Source organism: Bubalus bubalis, chromosome 4, assembly GCF_019923935.1.
Source record: "Bubalus bubalis isolate 160015118507 breed Murrah chromosome 4, NDDB_SH_1, whole genome shotgun sequence".
NCBI lineage: Eukaryota > Metazoa > Chordata > Mammalia > Artiodactyla > Bovidae > Bubalus > Bubalus bubalis.
This window is the reverse complement of record NC_059160.1, coordinates 13,199,098-13,221,777: the sequence shown is the minus strand read 5'-3', so window position 1 is coordinate 13,221,777 and position 22,680 is coordinate 13,199,098. Positions and strand designations below refer to the sequence as shown.

Sequence of the window (22,680 nt, the reverse complement as noted above, 5' to 3'; positions counted from 1 at the left end):
GGTTAGAACTTTGAGCATCCAATGCAAGGGGCACAGGTTCGATTCCTGGTCAGGGAACTGCCAGAAGCCCTGGGGCATGACCAAATTCCAAACACAAAGAGAGGCCTGGAGAGGGGCGGTAATTTGCCCAGGGTTGCACAGTTAGGCAATGTTGGGACGAAGGTCGGAGCCGAGGTCTTCTAGTTTCAACAGTGAAGAGTGACAGAGGCAGCTGACAGAGCAGAAAACACAGCCTAAGGGGTCAGAAGCCACGGGTTCAAGTTCTGCTTCTCCCACTTATGAGTTCGGTGACCTCAGGGAAGTCATTTATTCTCTCTGAGCCTCATTTTCCTAAACTATAAGGGGGCAATTTAAAATGACATATGCTTGGGGACTTCTCTGGTGCTCCAATGGCTAGGACTCCATACTCCAGGAGGCCTAGGTTCGATCCCTGCTCAGGGAACTAGATTCCCATGATGCAGCTAAAGAGCCTGCATGCCACAACGAAGATGGAAGACTCTGAGTGCTGCAGCGAAGATCCAAAGCAATCAAAGAAATAAAAAATTTTATTTCAAAAATTTTTTAAATTATGTAAAAAAATAGAAATGTGTTCATCAATTTAAAGATTAAAATATGACTTGCTGCTGTTGTCTAGTCACTAAGTCATGTCCTACACTTTGCAACCCCATGGACCCCTCTGTCCATGGGATTTTCCAGGCAGGAATACTGGAGTGGGTTGCCATTTCCTTCGCCAGGAGATGCTCCCAACCCAGGGATCGAACCCACGTCTCCTGCATTGCAGGCAGATTCTTTACCGCTGAGCCACCAGGGAAGCCCATAAAATATGATTTAATCAGATCAAAAAAAATCCCCTCTCCATTCTGGTTCATTCTCAGCTGTTCCTGGCCTTGCACACAGCAGGTCTTCAACAAGCGATTGTAGAACTGAATCACCATTCAAGTTTATCCACCCCAACCCTCCTCTCTCGCTCACCCCTTCAACCCACAGCTCAGTTGCATGGGCCCTGCCAGGATCCGGCAGAGGGTAGGAAGCCAGTGTGAACGGTCTGCCTCCCTGGCTGCATTCCTTAGCTAAATATAAATGATTTGTCCAGGCCATTGTTTGAAATTGTCCATAATATGTCTCCTCCCCTTCCCATTACTTACAATGACAAATTGACTGCACATCTTTATAGCAGAACATACATACAAAACATTCTCTGTGGTTATTTTTAGTAAAGAGAGGGAAGCTGGCTGATACGCAGGGATCAGAGCCTGAGTCCTCAGTATTCTCCACTAGTCCAGGAAAGCTTCCTGGAGGAGGAAATACCTGAGTCACCCCAAGGAAGGGGACAGCTGCCTGTCAGAAGGGCACCATCACATAAAGAGTTTGGTTCTCTGCAGTCTTATCCATGTTTGGGGTATGGGGAGGAAAGGTCTACCCAGCCCAGGGGACCCCATACTAACCCAATGCTTCAAACCTCCCCAGACACTAGCAGCATTGGGGAAAGAGAGAAGGGACAGTATCTTTTCCAAAGACAGGAGATCCAAGACTCCAGCTCTGAAATACACGGCTACAAACACTGCTCTTGGTAAGGAGCCAGATTCTTGTTTGGACTTTTTAATTTCTTTATAACCACAGAAAGTTTTTTAAAGTCCCAAACTTGGATGCACAGATGGGCTACATCCCAGACCTCGGGGCCTGCCAAAGCCCTGTCACTGAGTGCCGACCTACCAACGGTGGCCCAAGGGGTGGTCGGGGAGTTCCGGGGCTGCAGGCGGTACCCAGCCCTGACCGAGCTCCCGGCCCTCCCTGGGGGCGCTGAAGGGACCTCCCCGCGCCGGCCCGCTGGGTCCCACAGTCAGAACCCCTTGACAGCTCCGGAGCTCCGCCTTCCTGCTGCATCCTACAGACCCCCATCCCTCCGCCTAGGGTTCCGCCGGCCACTCCCGCACCCCGTTCCCGGAAGGTCCTCTTCCGAGCCTTTCCCCGTGAAGACCCCTCCTCGCCCCGTTACCGGGCCTCGCACACGTCGTTCCCTTCAGGCGGCTTGCCGCCCCCTCACAGGGAGCAGATCCCACCCCGCCCTCAGCTGGCCCACTGCCGCCCCCGACACCCCTTCCAGGGGCGCCCTGGGCCGCTCGCCCCTCTGCGGACCGGGTCGGGGGCTTGCCGGCCCGCCCCCCGCCAACCCGGACCTGTAACCCTGCTCGTTCCTGAGCCCCCGGCCCGCGGCCCGCCGCCCTGCCTGCCACGGGCCGCACTCACCGAGCTCCCAGGAATGTGGGGTCCTGCTCGATCGGGATCGCGCGCCGCAGCCACTGCCGCCGCCAGCGGAAACAGGGGGCGGGGCCTGCCCTGGACTGCGAGGCCTCGGGGCGGGGCCTGCCGAGGGGGTGGGGCGGGGCCTGCCCTGGTATGGCGAGGGCGCGGGGCGGGGCGCGGGCGCGGGGCGGGGCCTGCCCTGGAACGGCGAGGGCGCGGGGCGAGGCGAAGCCGGGAGTGGGGCTGGGCCTGCCCGGGAATGGCGAAGTCGCAGGGAGGGGCAGGGCCGGCCTAGGGGCGGGGCTGGAAAAGGGGGCGGGGCGAGGCGGGGCCGGCCGGAGAACTACAAGGCCGAGGGGGCCCGATCCCCGCGCGAAGGGTGGGGGAAGGGACGGAAGCGGGGACCTGGAGCGGACACTGCGGGTGGGGCGGCGGCTGGGGAAGGGGTGCGCCAGGCTGAGGGCAGGGTCTGGGGCCGGGGACCTCCAGCAACCCCGGCAAGATCCCCAGCGTTGGAGCTGGAGGGACCCAGCCGGACAGTGCCGGGCTCGGACTCCCCGGGCCAGGCATCCCGGGCCTGGCCCAGGCTTGGCTGCCCTCCGGGAGACTTCCTCCCTCCCCGCCGCCTGAATTCTTGGATCGGCCGCTCCTCCGGGGCAGTGGTACGACCCCTGCCCCTGCCCCATGCTTGGGCCAGGGTGTAGGGGGAGATGAGGGCCTGAAGGTTCACGCCCCTATGCCCGGTCTGGTCCCAACTGGGGTCGCAGCCTTGCGTCTGGAGCCGGGCCCTGTGACCCCGCCGCCACACCTAGGCAGGAGACCACATGCTGGAGGAGCTGCTTTCTCCCCAAGAGTCATGGCCTCTAAGTGTTGGTAAAGGGCACCATGCGCCCTGAGGACCTGACCAGCAGCTGGACAAACTCAGGTTACACATCTCCGCCCCAGGGCTTCCTATAGGCCTTCCTTCCTGGGCCTGGACTCTTTCCGAGTGACCCCTAAACAGCCCCATTGCTGTCATAGAAATGCATTCTGTGCTTTTCACATGCACCATCCCCTGCTAAGTATGATTTGAGACAAAGTTTTTTTAACTAACTCATCATCCTTGGCCTTTCCTAGTTGGACTGGCAGATAGGAAATCATACACACAATCTTATTTTTGTCTGTTAGATTGAACCCAATAACCCATTGCCTCTGACTCCCCTCTTCCTTCAAACCCTTGTTCAATGCCCCCATAAAATCTTCCTGGGCTGACCCCCCCTGCCCCACCCCACAATCTCTCCAGTCACTAGGACAGCCTTTAGCACATGTAACCACTCCTCCCAGCTTCCAGAAGAGGAAGGTGAGACCAGAAGGAAAGGGACTTGCTGTGATGTCTGCTAGGTGAGTGATCTTACCGTAAAGACACTGGGAGCAGCCTCGGGTGGTAAGACAGGGCTTTGGAGCCAGACAGCCCTGGGATTGAACCCCAGCCCTGCCTTTCATGGGCTGTGACTGCCCTAGGCCTCAGTTTCCTCACCTGTGAAATAGGGTTTAATAATAACAATCCAGTAATACCAATCCCCAACCAGCAGTGCTAAAGAAGCTGAAGTTGAATGGTTCTATGAAGACCTACAAGACCTTCTAAAATTAACACCCAAAAAAGATGTCCTTTTCATTATAGGGGACTGGAATGCAAAAGTAGGAAGTCAAGAAACACCTGGAGTAACAGGCAAATTTGGCCTTGGAGTACGGAATAAAGCAGGGCAAAGGAGAATAGAGTTTTGCCAAGAGAACACACTGGTCATAGCAAACACCCTCTTCCAACAACACAAGAGAAGACTCTACACATGGACATCACCATATGGTCAACACCAAAATCAGATTGATTATATTCTTTGCAGCCAAAGATGGAGAAGCTCTATACAGTCAGCAAAAACAAGACCAGGAGCTGACTGTGGCTCAGATCATAATTCCTTATTGCCAAATTCAGACTTAAATTGAAGAAAGTAGGGAAAACCACTAGACCATTCAGATATGACCTAAATCAAATCCCTAAAATTATAGAGTGGAAGTGAGAAATAGATTTAAGGGACTAGTTCTGATAGACAGAGTGCCTCATGAACTATGGACGGGGGTTTCTGACACTGTACAGGAGACAGGGAGCAAGACCATCCCCAAGAAAAAGAAATGCAAAAAAGCAAATGGCTGTCTGAGGAGGCCTTACAAATAGCTATGAAAAGAAGAGAAGCAAAAAAGCAAAGGAAAAAAGGAAACATATACCCATTTGAATGCAGAGTTCCAAAGAATAGCAAGGAGAGATAAGAAAGCCTTCCTTAGTGATCAGTGCAAAGAAATAGAAGAAAACAATAGAATGGGAAAGACTAGAGATCTCTTCAAAAACTTAGAGATACCAAGGGAACATTTCATGCAAAGATGGGCTCAATAAAGGACAGAAATGGTATGGACCTAACAGAAGCAGAAGATATTAAGAAGAGGTGGCAAGAATACACAAAAGAACTATACAAAAAAGATTTTCATGACCCAGATAATCACCATGGTGTGATCACTCACCTAGAGCCAGACATCCTGGAATGTGAAGTCAAGTGGGCCTTAGGAAGCATCACTACAAACAAAGCTAGTGGAGGTGATGGCATTCCAGTTGAGCTATTTCAAATCCTAAAAGATGATGCTGTGAAAGTGGTGCACTCAATATGCCAGCAAATCTGGAAAACTCATCAGTGGCCACAGGACTGGAAAAGGTCAGTTTTCATTCTAATCCCTAAAAAGGCAATGCTAAAGAATGCTCAAACTACCACACAATTGCACTCATCTCACACACTAGTAAAGTAATGCTCAAAATTCTCCAATCCAGGCTTCGGCAATACATGAACTGTGAACTTCCAGATGTTCAAGCTGGATTTAGAAAAGGCAGAGGAACCAGAGATCAAATTGCCAACATCTGCTAGATCATTGAAAAAGCAAGAGAGTTCCAGAAAAACATCTATTTCTGCTTTATTGACTATGCCAAAATCTTTGACTGTGTGGATCACAACAAACTGTGGAAAATTCTGAAAGAGATGGGAATACCAGACCACCTGACCTGCCTCTTGAGAAACCTGTATGCAGGTCAATAAGCAGCAGTTAGAACTGGACATGGAACAACAGACTGGTTCCAAATAGGAAAAGGAGTACGTCAAGGCTGTATACTTAACTTCTATGCAGAGTACATCATGAGAAACGCTGGGCTGGATGAAGCACAAGCTGGAATCAAGATTGCTTGGAGAAGTATCAATAACCTCAGATATGCAGATGACACCACCCTTATGGCAGAAAGTGAAAAAGAACTAAAGAGCCTCTTGATGAAAGTGAAAGAGGAGAGTGGAAAAGTTGGCTTAAAGCTCAACATTCAGAAAACTAAGATCATGGCGTCCGGTCCCATCACTTCGTGGCAAATAGATGGGGAAACAGTGGAAACAATGGCTGACTTTTTTTTTTTTTTTTTTACTCCAAAATCACTGCAAATGGTGACTACAGCCATAAAATTAAAAGACACTTGTTCCTTGGAAGAAAAGCTATGACCAACCTAGACAGCATTTTAAAAAGCAAGGACTTCTGCTGACAAAGGGCTGTCTAGTCAAAGCTATTGTTTTTCCAGTAGTCATGTATGGATGTTAGAGTTGGACTATAAAGAAAGCTGAGCGCTGAAGAATTGATGCTTTTGAACTGTGGTGTTGGAGAAGATTCTTGAGAGTCCCTTGGACTGCAAGGAGATCCAACTAGTCCACCCTAAAGGAAATCAGTCCCGAGTATTCATTGGAAGGACTTATGTTGAAGCTGAAACTCCAATACTTTGGCCACCTGATGTGAAGAGCTGACTCATTTGAAAAGACCCTCATGCTGAGAAAGATTGAAGGCGGGAGGAGAAGGGGACGACAGAGGATGAGGTGGTTGGATGGTATCACTGACTCAATGGGCGTGAGTTTGAGTAAATTCTAGGAGTTGGTGATGAACAGGGAGGCGTGGCCTGCTGCAATCCATGAGGTCTCAAAGAGTCGGACATGACTGAGCGACTGAACTGAAATACCAATCCCATGGGGTTGATGGGATGACCAAGATGGATGAAGAAAAAGTACAACATTTGAGCCATGGTGAGTGGGAACATTAGCTTCCCCCTGCCCTTTAATGGAAGATAAGCAAACCTGAAATAGAATGATGGAGACTAGGAATCAGAAGAAACCTTAGAAGAATCCCCTCAATAGAGTCACAGATGCAGAAATCAAATTTATGGTTACCAAAGGAAAAACAGAGGGGATAAATTGGGAGACTGGGATTGACATACTACTATATACAAAATAGATAAGGACCTACTTTATAGCACAGGGGGCTTCCCCGGTAGCTTAGCTGGTAAAGAATCTACCTGCAATGCAGGAGACCCCGGTTCAATTCCTGAGTGGGGAATCTCTCCCCTGGAGAAGGGATAAGCTACCCACTCCAGTATACTTGGGCTTCCTTGGTGGCTCAGATGATAAGCAATTCCCCTGCAATGCAGGAGACCTGGGTTCAATCCCTGGGTTGGGAAGATCCCCTCGAGGAGGTCATGGCAACCCAGTCTAGTATTCTTGCCTGGAAAATCCCCATGGACAGAGATGCCTGGCAGGCTACAGTCCATGGGATCGCATAAGACTCGGATGTGACAGAGCGGCTAAGCACAGCACAGCACGACATAGCACAGGGAACTCGACTCAGTACTCTATAGTGACCTATATGGGAATAGATCTAAAAAAGAGTGGATATATGTATATGTATAACTGAGTCACTTTGCTGTACACCTGAAATCAAGGCAACATTGCAAATCAACTATAATTCAATTACAAATTTTAAAATAACATAGAAAGTGGCCACATACTCCCTCTCTTTCAACACATCCAGAGATGGAGGACTCATGCCTCTGAAGGGGTTTCCAGCTGGAAGAGAAGCCGTAGAAGATACAGCAGAGAGGAGGCCTTGATGCCTGGAGGTCTGTGGGGCAGACACATGCCCACCACATCCACCGGGGACAGAACTCAAGCAGATGACCTGACGAGCAGGCAAGACACTCTTAAGGCAAGAAGACAACACCTGCCGGAGTTAAGACACCCCCTAAAGCACAAGGTCACAGTTTCTTGTTCTGGGATCTTAAGGTATGTCAGGGAATTTCTGTCCTGGGGATTCTGAAAATACTGAGGAAAAACCTCCATGGATGGGGTGCTCATGTTTAGATTCTTGGGAAACATCCAGAGTACTTCTCTTGTCCTGGCATCATTACTAACGGTCCCCTTCTCACTCTTAAAATATCTTCATTTGGACAATAAAGTACTTGTCGCATTAACTCTGGACAAAGGCAGGAGTCCAGAAAGCCTCTTTCAGGCCTGGACACCAGCAATTCTGCTGGAATTTCTGGATCCCCAGAGACTTCAAGAGATAGTGTGCTAGTTTATCCCCTTGAAATCACCAAATCAAATTGAAAATGATAATAAGCAAAAAGTCAAGCTAAGGGACGGGCAGGGCCTGCTGAATTGCGACACCTAGTGGGGAGAGTTCACAGTGCTGGAGGCTAGGTTAAAGGGACACCCCAGGACTGGCCATTGGTTATTTCAAGTCAGCTGGTAAAGCAAAGAACAACAGCTAACATTTACCAAGCACTATATTTTCCAGTAGTCATGTACGGATGTGAGAGCTGGACCATAAAGAAAGCTCAGAAAAGTTAGGTACCATCCTCCAGGTCATTTAGCTAATGAACGGGCACAGCACTGCCTCCTGGTCCAGTCTCCTTCAGCTAGAGGACAAAGCTCCTTCAGAGCTATCTCCCATCTAAGATGACTTCAACTAACCCTCTGATGTGGAGATGATGTGAAGGAACGGTGAGAGGCAGAGTGTGTACCAGGAGGTCTGTTTCCACATCTAATAGAAAAGAGTAGTTGTTTCTGTACCAATCAAGGATTAAATTTGGGGCATTAAACCAGACAATGAGGAAATCTATAAGCCATCTATTCAAGGCACAGTGGAGCTGCTCATTTAAATAAACACTTTCCAGCAGGAAAAAGGAAACAGCTCCTCCCCTCCCCATCCCCTTAAACAACATTTGCTCGTGGAATTTGAAGAGTGGTCTGCAGCTTGCCAACTGCCCCCGGAGGACCCAGACCCAGATGTCCCACCATTCTCACTGCAAGGAAGGCCAAAGTGACCGAAGACTTTCTCCTGCTTCCTTTACACACTCTCCCTTCTAAAGAAGGCAGATCATCCCCAGGAACTCTCTCTCCTTCAACTTCTTTCTCTTCCAAAGCTAAAAAGTGAGGCAGGTGAAGCAGGGCCAAGGGACCATAGACCATGGACAGTCTTGTTAGAAGTCTTTGTAAGGTTGCCAGGCGATATTTGGGACATGCTTATTTTCAGTTCAGTTCAGTTCAGTCGCTCAGTTGTCTCCAACTCTTTGCAATCCCATGAACCGCAGCACGCCAGGCTTCCCTGTCCATCACCAACTCCCAGAGTTCACCCAAACCCATGTTCATTGAGCCGGTGATGCCATCCAGCCATCTCATCCTCTGTCGTCCCCTTCTCCTCCCGCCCTCAATCTTTCCCAGCATCAGGGTCTTTTCCAATGAGTCAGCTCTTCACATCAGGTAGCCAAAGTATTGGAGTTTCAACTTCAACATCAGTCCTTCCAATGAACACCCTTTAGGGTGGACTGGTTGGATCTCCTTGCAGTCCAAGGGACTCTCAAGAGTCTTCTCCAACACCACAGTTCAAAAGCATCAATTCTTTGGCACTCAGCTTTCTTTATAGTCCAACTCTCACATCTATACATGACCACTGGAAAAACCATAGCCTTGACTAGACGGACCTTTGTTGACAAAGTAATGTCTCTGCTTTTTAAAATGCTGTCTGCTTCTGCTAAGTTGCTTCAGTCGTGTCCGACTCTGTGCGACCCCAGAGACGGCAGCCCACCAGGCTCCCCCGTTCCTGGGATTCTCCAGGCAAGAACGCTGGAGTGGGTTGCCATTTCCTTCTCCAATGCATGAAAATGAAAAGTGAAAGTGAAGTCGCTCAGTCGTGTCTGACTCTCAGCAACCCCATGGACTGCAGCCTACCAGGCTCCTCCATCCGTGGGATTTTCCAGGCAAGAATACTGGAGTAGGGTGCCATTGCCTTCTCCAAAATGCTGTCTAGGTTGGTCATAACTTTCCTTCTAAGGAGTAAGCGTCTTGTAATTTCATGGCTGCAATCACCATCTGCAGTGATTTAGAAATCATTAATTGCTTATCTGACATTTGCTGTTTATATAAGTGTCCTGTATTTTTAACTGCTAAATCTGGCAACTTTACTTTGTAATTGTCACTGAAACGGCTGGAAAACATAAGACAGTCAGAGTTCTGCAAACTTCTTCTGTAAAGGGCCAGATGCTAAGAATTTTAGGCTTCAAACACTTTACAGTCTCCATCACGGTTACTCAGCTCTGCCACTGTAGTACGTAACTCAGCCACAAACCACACAGCGTGAGTGAGCATGACTGTGTCCCAGTAAAGCTTTATCTACAAAAATAGACATCAGGCCATAGTTTGCAAATTCTTGGACCGTTAGATCCTTCAGACATGGGGCTATCTTTACAGGTGTGGTAGGGGCAAGAGTGGCTTGGATCTGAGTTCTCAAGTGTGGAAAAAGTGAAAGAGAGTGATCAAAAGTCACTGAGCATAATGCATACACATAATTCGGGGTGGGTGTGCACACAGGCACATGTGGCCCTTCGGAAAGCAGGCACTTCTAGAACAGGGGTGGTCTGGAGCTGCTGAGGTTTTACAAAGTCTCTGCCAGCCCCCGTGTGAAGAAGTGCAGGTTCTCTGCTGGAATTCCTGACAGTCGGCATGTGCTCTGTTAAGACAGAAGTGCACAGGCAACATCATGAGATCAGACAGAAGGCACAGACAGCAAGTAAAGCAGGTCAACCCCGGAGAAGGCCTTCAGGTGAGCTAAAGCTGTTGGCACTTGTCTACCTGAGCCTGCGTGCCGCAATGAAAATCAAAGATCCTGCATGCCACAACTGAAACCGGCACAGCCAAATAAATAAATATTAAATGAAAAAGAGTCAGGTATGGCTGAGTCCCTTTGCTGTTCGCCTGAAACTATCACATTGTTAATCGGTTATACCCCAATACAAAATAAAAAGCTTTAAGTTTAGGGAAAAAATAAACCACAGCCCTGGGACACCCTAAGCGGTCCAGTGGTTAAGACTTTACCTTCCAATACAGGGGGTGTGGGTTCGAGCCCTGGTCAGGGAACTAAGATCCCGCATGCCTCTTCACCAAAAAACCAAAACATAATAACAGAAGCAATATTGTAACAAGTTCAATAAAAGACACACAAAAACTTTTTTTAAAGGAATCAGGTCTTAATTGACCAACTCTCCCACAGATAAGAGACTTCCCTGGTTGCTCAGACAGTAAGGAATCTGCCTGCAATGCAGGAGACCCAGGTTGGGAATCCCTGAGTTGGGAAAATCCCCTGGACAAGGGAATGGCAACCCACTCCACTATTGTTGCCTGGAGAATTCCATGGACAGAGGAGCCTGGTGGGCTACAGTCCATGGGGTCACAAAAGAGTCAGACATGACTGATAGACCCACAGATAATATCTATACATGCTGGACAACATACAAAAATACAAAACCAGAAAAAACAAGCAGACAAAAAACAACAAAACCAAAACAAACAAAAAGGCTCCCAAAATCCAACCACCTACAGGCTCTTAAAAACTGAACCCAAGCACAGAGACTTTGGAGAGGATTCAAAATGTGTGCAAAGCAACTGGCATTGGAAGATTTCCCGTTTTTTAGAAAAAGTTCCCCACATTGGCCACAGCCACAGTGCAGAATGAGATGGGTGAAAGGCAATAGAAAACCCACTGTCTTTCTGGCAGGAGGAAGCAGAGACTGGAGCCCAGAGCAATTAATCTTGCTGAAGAGGTGGGGGGCGTGAATCTTGGAAAGGAGAGAGCCAGAGAAGAGAACCCTGAATTCCCTGTACAGCAAACTCTGCCCAAGTCTCCAGTTGAGATGCCTGAACCACATCTGAGCAGGGGAAACAGCAGCTCTCCCTGCAAAGATAAAAGAACCAAACTGAGCCTTGAGCAGTTGCCAGCTGCAAGGAAGACTGTGTGTAGTTTGACGTTAACCAAGTTAATTACCTACTCAAGGAAAATATCAGCAATTTCCTGAGGGATAAAGTAGAATTCAGGGTCTCTTCAATACAACCTTCAAAATATTCAGGGTATAACCTAAAATTCTCAGTGTACAAAGAAGCAGGAAAACATGACCCATTCTCAAGAGGAAAACAAAACGGAGGCCAATCTCAAAATGACTGAGATGCTGGAATTATCAGACAAGGACATTTAAAGCAACTCTTATAACTGTATTCAAGGATATAAAGAGAAAGTACATTTATAATAAAAGAACAGATAGGAAACCACAGCAGAAAAAAAAAATAGAAAATATAAAAGAGAACCAAATGGAAATTTAGAACTAAATATCTGGAATAAAAATAATTCAGGGTGTGGGCTTAATGGTCAAATGGAGATCCAGGGGAAGAGAACATGAACTTGAAGACATATCAATAGAAAGCAATGAATGGGAAAGAAAGAAAACAGATCAGAAGGGAAAAAGATGACAAAGTGTCAGGGACCTGTGGAATAATATCAAAATGTCTAATATATGGGTAATTAGAGTCCCAGAAGGAGAAGAAATGGAAAATGGGACAGAAAATATGTATACATATATATTAAAACGGAGAAGGTGATGACACCCCACTCCAGTACTCTTGCCTGGAAAATCCCATGGACGGAAGAGCCTGGTAGGCTGCAGTCCATGGGGTCGCTAGGAGTCGGACACGACTGAAGCGACTTCACTTTCACTTTCATGCATTGGAGAAGGAAATGGCAACCCACTCCAGTATTCTTGCCTGGAGAATCCGAGGGACGGGGGAGCCTGGTGGGCTGCCATCTCAGGGGTCGCACAGAGTCGGACACGACTGAAGCGACTTAGCAGTAGCAGCAGCATATATTTAAAAGCTTGTGGGAAGAGATTTCCCTGGTGGGTCAGTGGTTAAGAACCCACCTTCCAGACTTCCCTGGTGGTGCAATGGATAAGAATCCACCTGCCAATGCAGGGGACACGGGTTTGATTCCTGGTCCAAGAAGATTCCACATGCCTCGGGGCAACAAAGTTTGTGTGCGACAACTACTGAGCCCGCCCACCTGGAGCCTGTGCCCACCGCAAGAGAAGCCACCGCAACGGAAGCCCACGCACTGCAGTGAAGAGTAGCCCTAACTTGCTGTAACTAGAGAAAGCCCGCGCTCAGCAGTGAAGACCCAGCACAACCGAAAAAACAAAATAAAATCTGCCTTCCAACAGACGTTGGTAAAGAATCCGCCTGCAACGCAGGAGACCCCGGTTTGATTCCTGGGTAGGGAAGATCCGCTGGAAGAAGGGCTAGGCTACCCACTCCAGTATTCTTGGGCTTCTCTTGTGGCTCAGCTGGTAAAGAATTCGCCTGAATGCAAGAGACCTGGGTTCAATCCCTGGGCTGGGAAGATCCCCTGGAGAAGGGAAAGGCCACCCACTCCAGTACTCTGGCCTGGAGTATATAGTGTGTGTATATATATATATAGTATATAGTATAGTCCATGGGGTCACAAAGAGTTGGACACGACTGAGCGACTTTCATTTTCCAACAGAGGAGACGTGTCTTTGATCCCTTTGCTGGGGAACTAAGGCCCCACGTGCAACTAAGCCTGTGTGCTGCAACAAAGATCTAAGACCTGACGCAACCAAATAACTAAAAAACGAAAGAAAAACAAAAGCTCCTGGGAGGATCCTGTTGAGAGAAAAAAGTTGAGTACATGGGAAAGATAAGCAACCACAAATTGTAGAAGTTTTCATAGAAGGAGGAAAGGGATTACAGAACCAAAGTGTAGAGATTTGGCTAACGCGGGAAAGATGACAGTCTTTGTACTGGGAGCAGGACGGGGAGAGGAGGGACAGGGGCAAGGAGAGGTAGATTGTTCGTGGGGATGCCACAGTTGTGATGTCACCGGATGGCAAAATGACGGAGGGTCGAGGTCAGGCTGTCCCAAGGACTGTTAGAAACATGCATCTGCAGCCTGATAAAGACAGCAGACAGGAAGCGAGAGGACCAGAGGGCTGGTAGTGTGAGGGTGAGAGCTGGGGCGCCGATGAGGGGGGACGGTCCAGTGAGAGTAACTGAGCAGAAAGCAGGAAAGACAGGAGGGAGGCTGACTTCGGGGTTCGGAGCAGAAGTCTCCTGTGATGCCAGACCCAGCAGGGCTCAGCAGGGCTCCCTGCTCAGGATGTCGCAGGCGGCGACCGGGGTGCTGGCCAGGTTGTGTTCACTCGGGCTGTGGTCAGAATTCACTCGCTCACGGGCCCTGGCTGATGGCTGGCTCCCGCTGGAGGCTGCCCCAGCGCCTGGCCAGGTGGCCTGGCCCAGCACAGCCACCTGCTTCATGGCACCAGCAGTCTCTGACTACATCTGGTAGTAACATGGAGTCTGTATAACATAATCACAGTTCGACATCCCATCGCCTTTGCCATGGTCTCTTCGTTAGAAACACGTCGCAGGTGCACATGCTCGAGAGGACAGCATTTCAGAGAGGTGTGAATACCAGGAGTCAGGGACCTGGGGTTGGGGGTGCGCCTTGGCGTCTGTCCTCCACAGAAAGGAAGGGGATATGGGGATTTGCTGGTCACTGCAGGGCAGCGTGCTGGGAAGAGGCGGGAACTGGGTCAGGGCAAGGGCCTGGCAAGAGATGGGTGGGCTTGGGAAGAGGGTCTTAGATGTTGATAGAGACTGAGTTCTCTGCCTTTCATGTGTCACACAGACTATGAAAAAGCAATCTGCTTACCTATGATAATATGCTGTGTCAAATTGGTTAACTTTGTTAAGTATATATTGATTTTATTTCCTCCCAAAGGATGGCCTCTTTAAAGAGCAGATGGTTGAGCACAGACACCAAGACAGCCTGAGAGGAGTCCGGGAGAGGACAGGGAGAAAGAAAATGACAGCCTGTTCCCAGCAGAAGAGACAGAGGAGAAGGAGAGCATCTAAGCCGATGCTTTGAAATTAGAACTCAGCCTAGTGAGCTCCATAAGGTTGACAGATGAAATTGTGTGACTGTCCATAAAATGATCAGAGGACGATGGCTGGTAAGACCCGAGGATTGTAAAAGGGACGAGGGCACACTTGAAGCCCGGGCCGGGACAGCCACGATCCAAGTTGATATACATCCACGTGTGACATTAAAAAAATTCATTATAATTAAAATATGCATTGAAAGAAAGTGTTAGTCTCAGTCATGTCTGACTCTTTGCAACCGGGCTCCTCTGTTCATGGAATTCTTGAGGCAAGAGTGCTGGAGTAGGTAACTGCTGCTGCTTGTGCTTCCCTGGTGGCTCAGATGGTAAAGAATCCACCTGCAATGAGGGAGACATGGGTTCGAACCTTGGGTTGGAGAGATCCCCTGGAGGAGGGCATGGCAACCCACTTCAGTATGTCCATGGAATTCTCCAGGCAAGAGTACTGAAGTAGGTAGCTACTCCATTCTCCAGGGATCTTCCTGACCTAGGGATAAACCTAGGTCTCCTGCATTGCAGGCAGATTGTTTACTGCCTGAGCCACAAGGGAAGCTCAAAATATGTACAGCATGACAATAAAAAGAAGCAGCAGCTGGTAGCTAAAAGCTAGTCATTTAGAGGGGCAATCAAATGAGAAGCTCTTATATATTTTTTTTAAATTTATTTTTATTTATTTGGCTGAGCTGGGTCTTAGTCACTGCATGTGGGATCTAGTTCCCTGACCAGGGATTGAACCTTGGTTCCTTGCATTGGGAGCACAGAGTCTTAGACACTGGACCACCAGGGATGTCCCAAGTAGAGTATGTTTTCTAAAGGAAGGAGCAGGATTGGAGTTAACAGGACACTTCCACGTTCCAGCTCATGTTCCAGCTCTCTCACTGGAGTGGGCAGGAGTGGACATTCCTTCCCACCTTCCGTGCCCATGGAGACGATGTGATTTGCACCATGAGGGTCCAGGTATTTGTCACTAAAAACATTCACCATTTAAAAAAGCAGGGCTCCCTGGAGAATGGCTGAGTCCACATCTCAGTGCAGAGAAGTGCCATCAGACCTAAGTCTGCTAGCTGAGGCCAGAGCTTGGTAATCCAGAGGACTCAAAAGGTGGTATTGAAAGGAGAAGGCACACAGCAAAATAAACCAAAGCTGGCGATCTGAGTTATCAGAAAGGACTCAAACCTTGTAAAAAGCCTGAGTCCCTAATAACACTGAATACTGGTTAGACTTTAAAAAGGTGCATGGGAACTCTCAAAAATGTCAGCTATTCCAGCAATGTGCATGCCATAGCCAAGTGCGGGATAATAATTAAGCTGTGAATTTCTGCTGCTTTTATCCAGGCAGTGAGATACCTAGGGATGAAAGAGGCCCCGAGGTGTCTTTTTTTTTTTTTTTTGGTGAGGGTTTTAGCAATTTTGTTATTGTGGTAGGTAAAATTTGACCCCAAGAAGTCACTCCCACAGATAATTGCCAGACTGAGTGACATCTAGACTCTACCCCTAACCTCCTGAAATCTCTGAATCTGTAACAGTATGGTAGCTTCAAATACAAAGCTTATAACCCCAAAGTGTAAGGATGCTCAAGTCCTAAATCTTCACTGTAGTCATCTCAGCCCACCCGTGAGGCTGATTCTGCTTGCTTTGTTTGGACAGAGGCTTGAAAATAAATGTAAATATGATGAATGGCACAAACATGTATCGATATTGGAAATTTTGTGATAGGTTTAAGGATATGTGTGGCAGTAAATGTTATAACCGGAGAAGGAAATGGCAACCCACTCCAGTACTCTTGCCTGCAAAATCCCATGGGTGGAGGAGCACGGTGGGCTACAGTCCATGTGATCTCAAAGAGTCAGACATGACTGAGCGACTTCACTTCTTCACTTTAAATGTTATAATCATTAGGGTAATTTATATTTTCTCTTGGTTTGGGGATAATTTTAAAAACACAATCTTTGTTGTTGATGGTGGTCAAGCCAAGTGGCTTACAGGATCTTATTTCCCCAACCAGGGATTGAACCCGTGCCCTCAGCAGTGAAAGCTCAGAATCTTAACTACTGGACCACAGGGGAATTCCCTAAAAATATAACTTAAATTTTAAGTAACTTAAATTTTAACTTAGATTAATAAATAACTTAAATTTTACATCCTCTTTAAAAAGTCACATAACATTAAATTAACCATTTTTAAATGAACAATTTTTATCTGCTTTTTTAAGTTGTTGGAAAAGTATAAAAGTATGTGATATATTAGACTTATGATGTTAATTTAATACTAAGGTGCCTTAACTGTGAAGGTAAAATGTTTAAATAAGTCTGCTTAGGTCTGTAAGTTGAAACTTACTATGTTTCATGAATAGTGTGTGTTCCTACTATTACATTCTAATTGTCTAAGATTTTGTTAGATTTGTAAGTGTGCCTTGTTAGATATTTGAAGTGCTTAATTATAGTTTTGCTAAGCTAATTTAACCAAGTTTGTAAGTGATAGCAAATGTTTAGAGAATTTGTAAGAAAAGTAAACATTAATCAAAAAGAAAAAGAGATTTAACATAAAATACTAGCTTTCTGAACAAAATAGCAGGATTTGCAAGTTGAACTTGATAAAATCAGGCTTTAAAATTTACAACTTTAATCAACTGAAAAAAAAATTAAAATACACAAATAACTTGAAGTATTCTTTCCCATGTATGAAAGTTTCCCCTCAGGCATTAAAAACTCAATTAATAGTGACTTAGTAGTTTATAAATTAATACAATGGTGTAGAATGATATTGTTGAAATTTTTGACCACTGAAAATATTACAAGTCAAATGAAAAGGAAGCATCCTTTTTTGAATCTGTTAGCTTTTTAAGTTCTATTTTTATTGATACTATTTTATTTATAGTAACTAAACCAAACAATGATGAGGGGGACTTCCCTGGTAGTGCAGCGATTAAAACGCTGTGCTTCCAATGCAGGGGCCTGGGTTCCATCTGGTGGGGAACGAAGACCCCACATGCCATGTGGTACGGCCAAAAAATTAAAAATAAATAAATAATGGCAATGCCCTAACTGATTTGATTAAAAATCCAGACCCTTCTCTGCTGCATATTAAAGATGGCCACTAATTCTTCAAAAGCAAAACAAACAAACAGAAAAACCAGTGATGAGCATGTTGATCCAACGCACACCTTTCCCAGGGGAGGAAGTCCATCGCCTGCTCTACCTCCAAGAAGGAGGAGTGATCACTGAAGAGTCATGGGTGGTGGGCAGGGCTTTTCTCTGCACCTGGTTAGAAAGCCTAGCCTGTTGCTTCTCAGATTGCACTGTGCGTAGGAATCACCTGCAGATTTTGATCCCGGGAGGGCGGGTGAGAGTATATGGGTTCTGAGCCCTAAGTGCGTGCTCTGCCCACGTGAGCACACACGGATGTGGCTCTTCTCGGGGGTCCCATTTACCAAGGGAAGAGCTGCCCCCTCAGCCAGATCGGCCACGTCTGTGTCTCTGTGGCTGGAACAAGCCATCTTGCTATCACACTACAGGGGGGCCAGGGGGTCACTGTCTCCTCTAAGGAGGCATTGAAGCAAATGCTCTCTGTTGCCCTTGACTCACTTCCTCCATCACAGAGACCAGATCCAAGGTTCTCTGGGTACAGCCATGGGAAGGATAAACAGAACAGGAAGGCGGCCCAGTTTTGCTTATTTGTTGTGTGATTCCCTGCTAGCATATAAGCTCTCCCAGGACCTGGACTTTGATTCTATTCACTGCTGCATCCCAGGAGCAGACACGGGAATGGTGCCAGACACATCCCAGGTGCTCAGCAATTGTTTAATGGGATAAACTTGGCCTATTTGGGCTGTAGGCTTTCAGGCCAACCCTTCTAAAATTTGACATTGGGGTCCAAGTCTCAGCTGATAAAGACAGTGGTCAGTGCCTTGCTGAGCCTCAATTGTGCATCTCTCTCTCTCTTGAGGGAGAAGAACTATGATCAAGAGTAGATCTGGGTCTTCTTAGGCCCCTGGCTAGAATGAGAGTTGAAGACCATTTCCATCTCAGAGCCCAGGCCAGAGGAGGGTGGTCCTCACTCAAGGCCGAGGAAGGACACAGACCAGAGATAGAAATAGAGCAGACGGCAATCGAGAGAACTGAGGCCCCAAAAGCTGCAAGGGGAATGTGATGAGTTGCCAAACCCAAGGGAGCAGAAGCAAATATCAAAGCCAGGGACCACGGCCAGGAATCCAAGACCCAGGGAGATGAAGGGGAAGAGCAAGTGGGCCTGCAGTAAGTGGGGAGGAGCCGGGCCGTTCCCCGGAGCAGGCATGTGAGGCTTGCTTTAATGTGCCTCCAGGAGCAGGGCCAGGGCAGTCTGTCAAGATTAAAGGGGGCCTGGGTGGGTTAGACAGAACGGCATTCCCTGGGGGCTCCTGGTTTTCTAGAGCTAAAGCTGGGAGTTGGGGGAGTGGGCGGTGTGTGGTTTCTCGAGTCCCAAGGCTGCTTTGAATTCCAGCTTGCACTTCCCGACTTCGTAACCTCTAGCAGTCACCGAAAAGTCATCTCACCTTCACTTGCTGTTTGTTTTTGTTGAGGGGCCAAGCTCTGTCTGACTCTCCATGACACGTATGGACTGCAGCATGCCAGGCTTCCCTGGCCTTCACTATCTCCCAGAGTTTGCTCAAACTCATGTCCGCTGAATCAGTGATGCCATCCAACCATCTCATCCTCTGCCGCCCCTTGCTGTTAGGAAGGTGCAAATTCATAATCAGTTTAAAGTCTGTTTCTCCCCCACAATCTCCAAGTGATATAGGCATATACAGCCTCCACAAAGTGTCTACATCAGGATCTGTGGGGGATTCAGAGAAAGAAACTGGAAAGAAGTCGGTCAAGTAGTGACTGGAGAGGAAAAGCAGAAGCAGAGAATCGTGCCAAGCTTCAGAAGTGCTGGGCTCGCCTTTGGGAGGGAATCTGCAGAGAGAAGCAGATCCCCTTTGATATCAAGAAAACATCCCCCCGTCCCCGCCCCCATCACAGGATGCTCGGCAGGCTCTTGCTCTGAACATCTCATTGCTACCCAATTACTTCCAAAATGGGACTGCTCGCCCGCCAGCTGGCATGCACATTTCCCTCCAGTGTTTGTGGTTGTCTGATCTTTCCTTCTCTAATTATCCTCCACAGTCTCCACCCCTGTGCAAATAGCATTTTCCAGAGAGATGAGAAAGCTTCCATTGTCAATGACTGCCAGTGACTCTCAGGGTCTCCAGGGCCAGCTCCCAGCTCTCCGCCCAGCACCAGCATCTGGAACAAAACCTCCTACACGTTCCTAACCTGCTCCCCGCTACAGTCACCAGGCGAGGAGCCAGAGGATCCAGGTGGAAGCACAAGATCTGCGACGTAGTGACCGGGTGACGTGCGTGAGCGATTCTTCTGAGCCTCGGTTCCTTCATCTATGAAGAAAGTGTCTACAGCATCACAGAGCAGCTGCAAAACCAAGCAAGACAGTGTGTTTAAAAGTGCTGTGTAGGCACTTCCCCAGTGGTCTGGTGGTTAAGAATCCGCCTGCCAATGCAGGGGACTCAGGTTCGATCCCGGAAGATTTCCCATGCCGAGGAGCAACTCGCCGCAACAACTGAGCCCACGTGCCTACTGCCTGTGTTCCACAGCAAGGGAAGCCCACGTGTATAGCAGAGAGCAGCCCCCGCTCGCCACTGCTAGAGAGAGCCCTCAAGCAGTAACAAAGACCCATCACAGCCGAAAATAAATAAACAAACCTTAAGAAAAAAGTGCTCTGTAAACTGAAATGTGCTAGAGTCAGGAGTGGGATTATTACTGGCATTGTTATAGCCATTCATGCTTCAAACATTACACCATGATGCATGAGTTAGAAATATGTTTGGCTGCAAATTACAAAAAAAAACACAAAAGAAAAGTGACTTAAAGAAGATAGTTTATTTCTCTCTCATATAAAATCAGTCCAGAGGTGTAATGGTGCTTCATGGAACCAAAGATCCAAGACCCTTTTACCTTATTGGTTTGCCACTGGTAACTTCTATTCCTAAGGTTATTTCCTAGTACAAAATGGCTGCAGGAAATCCAGCCATTACATCACAATCCAGTCAACTGAAAAGAAGGAGAGGTGAAGAAGAGCATGCCCTCTTTCTTTTTATTTATTTATTTGACTTCCCCGTTTCTTAGTTGCAGCATGTGGGATCTAGTTCCCTGACCAGGAATCTAACTCCAGCCCCCTGCATTGGGAGCATGGATTGTTGGCCACTGGATCATCAGGGAAGTCTCCCTTTTTCTATTAGGACACTTCTGGAGACTGCAGCTCTATTTGCCTCCATTGGTCAAACTTAGCCTCATTTAGTGGCACAGGAGACTAGGAAATATGGTTCTTATTCTGAGGGCCATGTGCCCAGCTAAAAATGGGGGGTCCTATTATTCAGGAAGAAGGGAAACCAGGGCATCTCTGCCCCAAATGATCGTTTCTCTCTCCTCACTTTAATCTACATGCCAGTGCACAGCTCCCCTAGAAATGCTTTTCTCTTTACAACTGAGAAGAAAACCACTACTTCCTGCTTTCCTCCCCCCTCTCCTCTGCCCTTCAATGTTGGAAAGACTCAGGGCAGTCCTGGCGACACCCCCTCTTCTCCAGCCATCTTCTCCTCTTAAGTAATCTCATCCAGTCTCAAGGGCTTAAATACCAACCCAGGCGCCAGTGAAACCTAGACCGAGCCCTGACCGCTCCCCTTCATTCCAGAATCGCAAGGGCAGCTGCTATGGACGCCTCCACTGGGAGGTCTAACAGGGATCTCAGCTCAGCTCCGATCTCCACCCGCATATTTGCTCCTCCTCGAGTCTCTCCCATCACTGTAAGTATGTGACTTGAGCCAGGAATCTTGGAGTTAACCTTGCTTCCTCACTTTCCTGCCCGCCCTGGACCCAGGCCTCAGGAAATCAAAGTGACGGTCTTCAAACACATCTCAAGGTCATTGGCTTTCTTTCCTCTCCTCCACTAACCTGCATCCAGAGCACTGTCACTCCCCTCAACTCTGCAGCCACCTCCTAATGGGGGTCTCCCTGCTGCCCCCCACCCCTGCCCTCCACTTATCTATCCTCACCTGACAGCCAGACTGACATTTCAAATAAGTGACTCAGCACAAAGGTGGCAGATTCCACAAATCCATCTTTGTTTTCTCTTGAAATCCTTCTAAGATGACTGCATAGGGATTTTTTTTTTTAAGATATAAATCCTTGAGGATATAAATCTTTTTTTTTTTTTTTAAGATATAAATCTCAACAAGATCAGGAAGATGGGGAAGAAGTTCAGGAGCTGGAAAACAGAATGGGTGGTGGCTGACTTAGCAGACCAAGAGAGCAGAACCCTAACCCAGAGGAAGCCAGAAAGAAGCATGGTTTCTACCACCGACCCAACTTGCCAAGAGTCAAGAGCCAACAGCTTTGGGGGTCTCTGTAAGCGGAGGTGGAGGTGGCGGCTGGGGGTGGGAGGCTGCTCCAAGTCAGTTCAGGAAGAGATCAATGCCCCAGAGCCACTCCTGACTCCTTGCAGCTCCCCCTCCCAGCTCCGGCAGAAGTCTGAGCTCTTTCCCCATGGGCTGGGGGACACCAGGTCCAAGTGAGCACGAGAGGCTTGTGCAGAACAGGGGATCCGTGGGCAACACTGGGGCACTTTTCTCCCACTTGGTTCACAAGAAGCTGGCGGCTTGACGGTTCTCCATGTTAGGAAATTGGGGGAGCCCTTTCCACGGAACCAGACAAGGCCAGGAAGCAATGCCCTAAAGCAGTCTGCACCCTAACACAAGAACCCCACCGGATGGTCACAGACAAGCCAATCCCCCGCTCATAGCTGCCCACCTGCTCAGAGTCTCCCACGGGCATCCGGGACCCTCTTAAGCAGAGGTGGACGGCCAACAGATGACTGGGTGGATGATCAAGGATGACTGGGAGTCTGAGCTAAAGCTCCAGTGCAAACAGCAAAGTCTAAAACAGATCCGGAGGAAACAGGTCAGGTTGGGATGGGACCCACACCCCTGAAACGATTGCTACCCTCACTCAGGTCAACCAGTGATGATGTGGCCCCCTGAAACAGGGGCAGCATGTCACCCCAGCTGCACCCATGCCACTTGCCCGTCTTCCCACCTCAGCGCCCTCCCAGTGGGTCTCACTTCCCAGGTCGTCATGTGGCCGCTCTTGCTGTCACCGTGGACAGGCCGTCGTTGGCCCCTGCTCTGAGGGAGGCCCTTGGTCACTCTCTGACTCAGGAGTTGGGAGCAGTTCCTGGAAAGGGCCACTG

General features: G+C 48.2%; 1 protein-coding gene across 1 annotated transcript in view; it reads right to left on the bottom strand.

Annotated features, from left to right (window-relative positions):
- The window catches only part of TSPAN9 (tetraspanin 9), a 191,774-nt gene extending 189,473 nt beyond the window's left edge, over nt 1-2,301 (bottom strand). The window contains exon 1 of the mRNA XM_044940975.2: nt 2,248-2,301. The gene's annotated coding sequence lies outside the window, so the exon portion shown is untranslated. The remainder of the gene's footprint in view (nt 1-2,247) is intronic.
- Nucleotides 2,302-22,680: the final 20,379 nt, after the last annotated feature.